The following is an 11925-nucleotide window of genomic DNA, read 5'->3' on the forward strand; positions in this document are numbered from 1 at the left end:
AAGGCCAGATATGAAAAATCCAAAGTCAACAGCATTCTCAGTAGGGAAAAACTGAGAGCTTTTCTTCTAAGAGCAAGAAGAGGACAAGGACACCCATTCTCACTACTTTTATTCAACAAAATACTAAAAGTCCTAGACACAGAAAACAACAACAAAATAAAGAGCATACTATCGACAAGGAAGAACTGAAACTTACACTATTTGCAGAGGACCTAATACTATATATGAAATTCCTTAAAGCTCCAGCAAAAAAAAAAAAAAAAAAAAAAAGCCTATTAAAACTATTAAATGAATTGGGGCGCCTGGGTGTTTCAGTCAATTAAGTGGCCGACTTCAGCTCAGGGCATGATCTCACAGTTAGTGTGTTCCAGCCCTGCATCGGGCTCTGTGCTGACACCTCTGAGCCTAGAGTCTGCTTCTGATTCTGTGTCTCTCTCTCTCTGACACTCCCCCACTCACACTTGTGTGCCTATCTCTCTCAAAAATAAACAAACGTTAAAAAAATAAAAAAAATTTAAATGAATAAAGATGCATGATACAAAATTAATATACCGATATATGTTGCATTTCTATAATAACAAAGTAACAGAAAGAGGAATTTAAAAATAATCCCATTTACAATTGGATCTAAAAGAATAAAATACATAGGAATAAACTTGACGTAGGAGGTGAAATATCTCTACTCCAAAAACCATAAAAACACTTATAAAAGAAATTGAGGATGACACAAATGGAAATATATTCCATGCTTATGGACTGGAAGAATACATATTGTTAAAAATTACATGCTATCTAAAGCAATCTACATGTTCAATGTAATCTCTATCAAAATACCAGGAATTTTTTCTCATACAGCTAGAAAAAATAATCCTGGAACTTGTATGGAACCACAAAAGATCCTAAATAACCAAAGCTATCTTGAAAAAGAAAAACAGGAAATACCATAATCCCAGATTTCAAAATATACTACAAAGCTACAGTAATCAAAACAGGATGATACTGGCACAAACACAGACACATAGATCAATAGGACAGAATAGAGAGTCCATAATAACCCACACTTCCATGGACAATAAGTCTATGACAAAGAGGGTAAGAATACACAGTGGGGAAAAGACAGTGTCTTCTATAAAAGATGTTGAGAACACTGGACTGCCACATCCAATGGAATGGTTTCACCACTTTTTTACACCATACACAAAAATAAACTTAAAATGGATCAAAGACCTAAATGTGAGATAAAATTCCTAGAAGGAAACATAGGCAGTGATTTCCTTGACACTGACCATCGAAACATTTTTCTAGGCATGTCTTCTCAGGTAAGTGAAATAAACACAAAATTGAACTATACCAAATAAAAAGCCAATAAAACCATCATCAAAACAAAAAGGCAGCCCACTGAATGGGAGAAAATATTTGCAAATAATAATATCAATATCTTATAGAAATCAACACACCCACCGACCCCCCCCCCACAGAGCACAAATAATTTAATTTAAAAATCTGCAGAGGACCTGAACAGTATTTTTTTCCAAAGAAGACATGCAGATGGCCAATGACTTATGAAAAATGATCAATACCACTAATTATCAGGAAAATATAAATCAAAGCCACCTTGAGATATCATTTTACAGCTGTCAGAATGGCTAAAACAAACAAAAATACAGGAAACAAAGTATTGGTGAGGATGTGGAGAAAAAGGAATCCTTGTGCACTATTGGTAGAAATGCAAATTGGTGCAGCCACTCTGGAGAAAACAGGGAAGGTTTCTTAAAAAATTAAATTTTGAATTACCATCTAATCCAGTTCCACTACTGGGTATTTACTTCAAGAAGTTGAAAACACGACTTAGAAAAGATATATGCATCTCTATGTTTACTATAGCATTATTTATAGTAAGCAAGATATGGAAGCAACCCAAGAGTTTTTCCATAGGCTAATGGATAAAAAGATGTCAAACACACACACACACACTCAGGAATACTATTCAGCCATAGAAAAGTATGAAATCTTGTCATTTGCAACAACATAGATGGACCTAGAGGGTAAATGCTGCATGAACTAAGTCAATCAGATAAAGAGAAATACAGTTATGATTTCACTCATATGTGGAACTTGAGAAACAAAAACAAAGGAACAAAGGAAAAGAGAAATGGCAACAACAAAAACACAGAGTCCAAAAAACAGAGAAGAAACTGGTATTTATTTGCCAGAGGGGTGGTGGGCATAGGGATGGGTAAAATAGATAAAGAGAATTCAGAGTCCACTTACCTTGATGACCACTGAGAAATATATAGAATTGTTGAGTCAGTATAATGTGCACCAGAAACAAATATAACATTCTATATTAATCATGATTTAATAATTTTTAAATGACTGCATTATTAATTATGAGGGTTGAGGGATTATAAAATACAGATCAGAAAATAGTTATATTCACATCTTTCATTTTTATTTCTACAAAATCTTCAAATCTATGTTAGCATTTAAATCAAAAAGCTTCAAGAAGCCCATGAGAGGAGCACCTGGGTGGCTCAGTTGGTTAGACATCCGGCTTCGGCTCAGGTCATGATCTCACTTTCGTGGGTTCGAGCCCCACGTCAGGCTCTGTGCTGACAGCTAGCTCAGAGCCTGGAGCCTGTCTTCGGATTCTGTGTCTCCCTCTTTCCTTGGTCCTCCCCTGCTCACGCTGTCTCTCTCTCTCTCTCTCTCCCAAAAAATAAATAAAACATTAGAAAAAAAGAAGCCCATGAGATGAAATACTTTAATAATGGAGATGACTACCAATTTCTTGAACCAATTAGCTTGACTATATGCTATTTGGTTCCTCAAACAATCTTAGTTATTGCTCCTAGTGTTCCAAGATGGTCTCCCATTGAACTAATTGGCCATCAATTAATCATATTCACTGTGTTTCCATTGAATCCATTCGATTATGCTGGACAACAATGAATACTTAACACACATCTGAATTATGAACTTGTACTATGGAATCTAAGGTTTAACCTAAACTGCCCCAAACTGAATAGGGATAAGAAAATAACGAACAAAATCCCCTTATCTTTGAAGGTCTGAATTAACACTGGTGCTAGAAGTCATACCAAGGACAACAGAGCTAAAAGGAATTCTTAGGGTCTGGTATCTGCAGAAATAGAAGCTAAGTCAGGAATCTCAATGGAAGAGCCCAGAGTCCTGAACTATGGAGCCTTGATATATTTTGCTCAAAAGATTATCATCTTGTAACTAGAAAATTATGTCCTGCATTTGTTTGAAAGTAGCCCTGAGTTTAATCCCTTCACACTTAAAGATTCTATTTCATTTGCCAAGAGTGACTTTCAAGACTCTTGAATCAATTATTTCCCTCAGTGAGGGTTTGATGCCATGCATTTTAGTCATCATGAAACCACAACTAAAAATCACTAAAATGTAGTATCTTGTAAGATTTCTGTTAAAATAATCAACGACTAGAAAAACAATTAACAATCTGTCAAATATAGGAAAATACTTTGCTTCGTGTTCAAAGTTCGTGGCTTTGTTTTATACCCACTTCCTACCATTATATACAAAAGTGTGGCTAGTAAACGGTTTTGTTACATATTAATTTTCTAAAAGAGTGCTTTCAACTTAATATATCATGGTCAGATTTACTATTGTACTATTTACTATGAAATGAACAGAAGACAACTTCAAATGCTGGTTACAGATGGGGATTTTCTGTTAAGGTTTTGAAACACTTATAAAAATATTTTCTCTAAAAAAGATGAAAACATCCTGAATAATTACACTTATCTAAATATCATGATTATATATTTATAGAAATCTGAAAGTTTTAAACATGTGAGCACTGTAAAACATACAGGATGCCTAAACACATTTACACACACACATAGACACATATGGGGGGGAGAATATGAGTTTTTTCATTTTAATTATTAAAGATATTTAGTAGTTAATCTACTTAAAAGGTAACCAGCGAACAAATTAAATAAATAACACAGGAAAAATGTGTTTGTGAAGCTTGCATGTGTCACTAACATCATGTCAGTCTACATATTAACTGAATGAAACACTTGCTCTTTTTTGATGCCAGTGCTTCTTTTTTGTCTGCTCGTGTACTTAAAAGAGTCATTTTTGTAGATATTTTGAAAAGGAGCTTTGGTGTCTAGCTCATTAATAGTTTTATTAATTCAGCTAGGCATCAGGTGCAATTCATCAACAGCACAACTCTTTGTATTCTATTTTTGCTAAATGCTGCTTCTCTGGAATTTAAATTATGAAGAAAAAGTGGCTGACTAATCTGTATTGCTCAATTTATTCATGGTCGATGGAAAGCTATCCATCCGTGTAAACTCTGCTGTGAGTTCAAATCAAATTGGCCACCTGGGAGTAAACAAAATTGCTCTTCTTCCCTAGCACTTGGAAAAAGATAAAAATGACACATTTTCAAAAATCTCAAAACACTAATCTATTTCACTGAAATAAAATGAGAGATCTTAAGACATCAGACATTTCCACCCTATCAGATGCTTTGTTCATGCACTACCTGTTTCCAAGGTAGTTTCTGTGTAGTTTTCTTTGGCAGCGTACAATGTGGACTTCTTTTACAGCTTGCAGGTATAAAACAGTCAGATACGCTTACTCCTCCTCAAATATGCATAAAATTTACAAGACTATTGCATCCCTACCCCCTCAGGGAGACCCTGCAGATGGCACACCTCCTCACTACTCCCCTCTGGAGACCTCAGAGCCAGCACAACTCCTCCTACTGGCTCTGGGAGAAGGCAAGCCTGGCACAGAGCCTCCCTACTCCCCTTGGGGAGACCTTGCTGCCGGTACACCTCCCCCTACTCCCATCTGGGAGACCACGAGGCCTGCACACCGCCACCCTACTCTCCTCAAGAGATCCTTTGGCTGGCACACCACCCCCCTACTCCGCTGGAGACCTCCAGGCCAGCGCACCGCCCCTTTACTCCCTCCAGTGGACCACACCGCCAACACACCGCCCCCAACTTTCCTTGGGGAGACTGCGCTGGAGGCGCACAGCCCCCTTCTCCCCTGGGGCGGGGGGGGGGGGGGAGACCACGCAGGCTGCACACCTCCCCTACTGACCTTGGGGAGACTGAGCGGAGTGCACAACTCCCTCATACTCTCCTATTGAGACCTAGAAGCCGGCACACCGCCCCCCTAGTCCCTTCGGGAATTGAGCTGCCTGAAAACCTACCCCCCCCCCCCAACGCCCCTGGGGATACTGCATGCCCAGCACACCGCCCAGCTACTTCCCTCAGGGAGACTACAGGCCGGCACACCGCCCCTTTACTCCTTCCAGTAGACTGAGCAGCCAGCACACCGCCCCCCTACTCGCCTCCTGGAGACCTTGCAGGCGGCACCCCTTCCCTATTGCCCATGGGGAGACCGTGCCGACTGCACAACTCCCCCCTGCTCTCCTATTGGGACCTCAAGCCGGCACACCGCCCCCCTAGTCCCTCAGGGAGATCGCACTGCCCGCAAACCTCCCCCCCTCCCTTGGGGATACTGCATGCCTGGCTCACCGCCCCCCTACTGCCCTCAGGGAGACCGCGCTGACACAACTCCCCTACTCCCCTTGAAGAGACCTGGAGGCTGGCACACCGCCACCCTACTCCCTTCAGTGAGACACCCTGGCCGGCACACCGCCCCCCTAGTCCACTTGGGGAGACCACGGTGTTGGCACACCACCCCACTGCTCCTTCACGGAGAAGGCGCGGCAGGCGCAATGCCCCCAACTCCCCTCGGGGAGACCGCGCAGGGGCACACCGCCTTTTACTCCCTCGGGTAGACTGCGCGCCAGGCCCACCGCCCCCTATTTTCTTGGGGAGAGCGTGCCACTGACACACCTCTCCCTACTCTTCTCAGGGTGACCGCGCCCCGGGAACACAGCCACCCTACTCTCCTCGGGAGATCGCGCGGCCTGCACTCCTCCCCCTACTCCCCTCTAGAGACACCTCCCAAGGCACACCGCCCCCCAACTCCCTCTGGGAGACTGCGCGCCTGGCGCGCCACCCCCTCACTCCCCTTGGGGAGACAGCCTGGCCGCACACCGCGCCCCCTACTCCACTTGGGAGAGACCATGGTACCGGCACCCTACCCCACTACTCCTTTGGGGAGACCACGCGGGCAGCACACAGACCCCTACTCTTCTAGGGGAGACAGCAAGCAAGGCACACCGCCCCCGTAGGTACTCCCTCTGGGAGACTGCGCAGCAGGCACACAGCCCCCCTACACTCCTCTGGAGACTTCACAGCCTGCACACCGCCCCCCCTACTCCCCTTTGCGAGACCACGCTGCCAGCATACTTCCCCACTACTCCCTAATGGAGACCTTGCAGCCAGCGCACCGCCTCCTTACTCAGCTCTGGGAGACAGCACACCTCCCCACTACTCCTTAGAGGAGACCTTGCACCCAGAGCACCGCCCCCTTACTCAGCTCTGGGAGACAGAGCGGCCTGGGCACCGCCTCCTACTTCCCTCAGGGAGACCACACAGCCAGCACAGCGCCCCCTACTATTCTCGGGGAGACCGCACCGCGGCCACACAGCGCCCAGACTCCCCTTGGGAGACTGCTTGCCTGGAACACTGCCCCATTACTCCTTCAGGGAGACAGTGTGGCTGGCACACCGCCCCCCTACTCCCTTTGGGAGACTGTGAAGCCGGCACACCATCCCCCTCCTCCCTCGGGGAAACCTTGCGCCCAGGACACCGCCCCCCTACTCCCTCTGGGAGACTGCGCAACCTGCACACAGCCGCCCTACTCAGGGCTCTATCTCACAAACTCTGAAATCAAAATAACCTGAAATCAAGAGCAGATCCTTAACCGACTGAGCCAGCCAGGTACCCCAAAGCATCCTTCTTTTTAAAAAGAGTAGAATATTACTGAGAACGCTGGTACCTCCCATCCCGACCCACTCCAGAGGCAACCTCTAGTCTCCATTAAGTATTTCTCTTGCAAATCTCTGTTCTTTGTATGGTATTACACAGAAGCTCTTAGGAAAGACAAGGTGGTGGGTGAGGAGAGGGGAGGGTGCACTTCTATTCTTATCTCCCAACCCTATGTATATTTCTACAAGTTGCTTTTTACATCCATCACAATGCTTCAGCGATTTGCCCTTTGAGCACCCAAAGGTTCCACTTATTTAATAGCTACTTAGTGTCTGTACTAGAAGTGGGGAACCTGAAGCTCAAAGATTGATCCCAGTCCCTTCTTGCCAAGCCTACTCTCAACAGTTCTGACACAAGATTCAGGGGAATCTTTTCCGTAGGTAAATAAATATGAGCATGTCCCCTCTGCTTGAGATATTTCATCGGATTCCTATGTTCTAACTTCAGGATATCATCTGACCCTTTACTCTGTCTCCAGAGAGCACCAGGATCTTTTCTGCCACAGGGCCTTTGCATGTGTTTTTTACACTCTCTGGAACATTTCCTGCTCTTCCCCTTCCACACTCACACTCACTTTGCGGACTCTTTTTCATGTCTGAGATCTCAGTGAAAGCATTTCTTCCTCAGGAAAGCCACCTTGATCCCCTTGACCATGCCAGAGGCCTCTCAGAATCTCAGTGTCTTGTACCTTCTCCTTCAGAGAACTGCTCACAGATGCGACTTATACTTTCTGTGTAATACTTGAAAAATATCTGACTTACCTACTGACTCTCCAAGGCCAAGGGCTGGTGGCTTTTTGCTGGATCTCCAGCATTTCAGACACAGTAGCTGCTCAGGATTACTGGAATGAATGAAGGAGTCACTCAGCTCCTCTCCCCTCACCACACAGCCTTTTGGCCATACTCTCCTCGGGGCCTTCCCCTTTCATCACCAAGGGTCCCAAGGGGAGGCTCAGCGGGCACATGTCATTCTGATCACAGGAGGCAGAGGGTGGTCTGAAACTCACCTGGGCTTCAGATTCGCCATTCCTGATCTTCAGCCCCATGTCAACAAACGGGACATGTCACGTTTGTTCACTGGGACTCAGTTTCCTCATCTGCAAAATGGCAGCAACCACTCCCGTGCAGAATTGTATGGAGCCTGAGCACAGGGCCTCGCCCAGCACCCTGAATATCCTGTTGGCTCAGTCCTAGAGGAAGCCCTCTGAAACTGCTTTCTCCTAATCACCTCTCTGTGGTTGGAAGCAGGTTTCACACTTAACACAATGTTGACCTTCCCCACACTTTCAGATCCTTTTAGATCCTTTGCCCTGAATCCAGCAAGGGGAACCCATCTTCTATCTGATGAACCCAAGACTGTCACCACCAGATGCAGGCCTAAGGGCAGGCAGGGGATAGGAGAGGCCCCAGGGACCCCCTGTGAGTCTCTCAGACCCGGAGAATCCAGCTAATAGGGGCAAGCTGGGATTACCCTTAACCCACAGGAGCATCCTCCCTTCACAGAAACAACACTGCTTTTCCTTGATGGCACCTCCAAAGCTCCCCATGGGGCCAAGAGATCTTGCTAGATCCCTGGAAGAAGAGATGATCAGGAAAGGAGAAAGAGGGGCACTGACTGATCTGCAGACTTGGGTCAGTAAGAGAGGCTGAGGGGGACTAAGGCTGGGAGGGACATCCCACAGACCTCACAGGAACTCCTGAACGTCCCAGAATGTCCCCTGTCCCTTCTTTTTCTCTCTCACCTATGGCTGTGGGCCTTTGCCTTAAAGCAGCCTCATACCAGGGCTTCAGCTCTCATCCCACGTTCCTTAGTGCCAGGTCCCGGGCCAGGTCCTGGACGTGCTCTGGGGAGCACGACTGATGTGGCCATGCTCTCACAGACCTCACAGGGAGGTGGCTTGTTCCTGCAGCAGCAGGCAAGGAAAACTGGGGGGCGGGGAGGGACTGGTGGCCTGCCTTGCCCGTCTGGGTTATCTGGGACCTCAGGAAAATGGGATGGTAAGTATATCAAAGGAACCAAGGAGACCGAGGTCTCCCCCAGCCCAGCCAGCAGCCAGCCTGCCTTGAGGGGTTCTAGGCAGCCCCAGCCCAACTCCCCTCTCACCTACTCCAGCTACTCACCCGCGATTAGTGAACACCCAGGAGGCCTGTTTTCTTTCCCCAGTGTGTCCCTGGGATCAGCACAGAGCTTGTTACAGTAAACGCTTAGAAGGAAGAATGAAGGTTGGGAGGACATGGCTGTCAGGAAGAAGGAGAAACAAGAATGGAGAAAGCAGAGAGCTGAATGACTGATTGTTTGATTGATCCACTATTTACTGGCTAGAGGCCAGGAGGAGTTCCAGAAGACCCAGGATGACGTAGGTGAAGGGCAGACTCTGGTGCCTGGGCACTTGGCCTTCACTTCAAACAAGGTCTCCCCCCTTGCTGGTGGCTTGTGGGGGCGGGGCCAACATCAGGGCAGGTGAGGACGGCTCTTAGGGCTACACTGTCCTTACATGCCCTCTCAGATCCAGGCCTCCCAGGCACTGGAGCCCTTGAACCGTAGCATGGACTCTTCTACCTGAGATTTATTCACAGTCCACTGCTCAAGGTGAGTCTCCTACATTGGAGAACACACTCACACAAATGTGTACATATACATATATGCACACACATGCACAAATACATATACATGCACGCATACACAGCAACACATATATACGTGCATGCTCAAACACACATATACATACAAAAACGTACACATGAACACACACAAAACTCTGAGAAAGAAAGGAGGTCAGCAGTAAGAGGATGGATGGAGGGAGATAAGGAAGGACAGAGGGAGAGAGGGAAGGAGGGAGGGGACAGAGGGAGGGAGGGATGAAGGAAGGAGAGGGAGGGAGGGAGGGATGAAGGAATGAAGGAAGGAAAGAGGGAGGGGAGGGAGGAAAGGAAGGAGGGGAGGACAGAAGAGACAAAGGAAAAGAGAAAGCAAAAACTTTAAATGACTGTATAGTGAGTGTTGATGCCATGCCAGGCATGCACTGTGTTGTCCCTGCTTTATGTCATTCACTCTTCTCATCATCCTTTTGAAGTGGGAATACTTTTATTTCCTCATTTCAGAGTAGGAAGCAGAAGCTTAGGGAACTTGGACTAGGAGGCCCAGATCTCACAGCCAAGATGGTTTGCACCAGAGCCGAGGTGGGAACTGGTGCCTCCGAGAGTGTATTCATCATTGCAGAGCCTCCTAAACATTCAGACTCTCTGCTAGGCCTCAGGAATATAGAAGTGGGGAACAGTCCTGGCACCTACCCTCATGGGGCCCCACTTTGGGGAGGGGAACAAGTCACTATGCAAATACACACAAATGCAAATATCAAATACCCATGAGGTTGCAAATGTGATGAGTGCCATAAAACGAAAGCACCATGCACTAGGGGCCTTCACTTAAACTTGGGGGTGAAAAAGGGCTTCCCTGTGGGAGTAACTGGACCTCAGCCTAGTCTCCCTAGATCTGGTTAAACACCTCATCATCACCTGCCTGGGATGGAACTCCTGTAAACTCAACCCGGGAAGATGATTTCAATGACAGTTTTGGAGGCGATCTACCTTATCCTCCAAAAGGTGTAGGAATCCAACTACTGGAGCCTTGCTCTGAGAAAAGCCCGTTCTGGGGGTCCTCACACCTGAAGCTCCCCACCGAGAGCTTCGAGGAGATATGGCCAGCAAAGGCAGGGCCGCTCCAGTATACCGGGGCTCCGTAGGCTGTGCAGGACTGGTTTGTCAACAGCGACACATGTGGACAGGGCCGAAACGAAACTGCACGGAGCAGGGCAGAATTTCTGGTTCTCTCACCTGACATCAGCAAACAGAGTGGGCTCCCTCCTGACTAAACAAGACCCCAGTTCGTCCTTGCAAATTGGGGGATTCATGCGACAAATATAAGGTGAGACTCAGGGATTGATGGGAAAAAATAAAGGAGCAGTGACTCTGTCACAATCGTCCCTCAAGCTGTTCAAATGGCCCCTGTGGGCTTCAAATGAGTTTCCAGAATGTTCTCTGGGGCTTCCCAAACGCAATTTGCATCATTCTTTACCTTCCAGAGGTGGAGCATCCACACATCGCTAACCTGTTTCCCAGGAGGGCTGCTCACAAAACTTCTCACCAGTATACTGGGAACAAAGTAGGTTTTGATGAGACAAATCTGATTCTGAACCCCAGACCCAGTACCTACTAGGTGATAACCATAGCACTTTCCTCAGTACCTACCGGAATCCGTCTTCTTAAAAACAGTGTCTTCTTCATAGTCTGTGAAAGGTGGTTTAGTTTCCTACAGCTGACGTAACAAATAACCATAAATGGGAGGCTTGAAACAACAGAAATTTATAGTCTCACAGTTCTGAAGGCCAGGAGTCCAAAATCAAGATGTTGGGAGGGCCATTCACCCTCTTATAGCTCGAGAGAGAGGGCTTTCCTTGCCTCTTCCAGTTTCTGGGGGCCGCTGTCATTCCTTTGCACCTGTAAGCTCAGAACTGCGTTGCGGGAGAATCCAGACAGCATGTGCAGACAAGGCATGTCAAGCATACTCAGTTAGCTTTATTGGCATCTGAATTGGGGTCTACTGGGCCCAGTGCTGAAGTCCTTTGTTTCATTCACCAGTCAATGGTAATTTTATCAATATAAATATGGTCACACCACTCCCCTGCTTACAGTCCTCTGTGGCTCCCCAGTGCCCTTAAGAGAAAGCACCTCTTTAGAACAGTCTGTAAACCCTCATTACCTAGCCTAGCCTAATCTCCTACTCCTCCACTTACCTCTGTTCCTTCCATACTGAACCAAGTCATCAGTCCGTGAAAAATCCACATGCATTCACACTTTCAAATCATGCCCCATTTTTTATCTGTCTCTAATACTCCACCCAACCCTCTTCCTCACCAGAGGAGGCTTTTTTCTCATTGTTCAGCACTCACCATGTATCCTGTCCTCTGTGAGAACTTCCCAGAGGCCCAGGACAGTTAGAGCCTCCCACCTAG

This window comes from Suricata suricatta, chromosome 10 (genome assembly GCF_006229205.1).
Source record: "Suricata suricatta isolate VVHF042 chromosome 10, meerkat_22Aug2017_6uvM2_HiC, whole genome shotgun sequence".
Lineage (NCBI taxonomy): Eukaryota > Metazoa > Chordata > Mammalia > Carnivora > Herpestidae > Suricata > Suricata suricatta.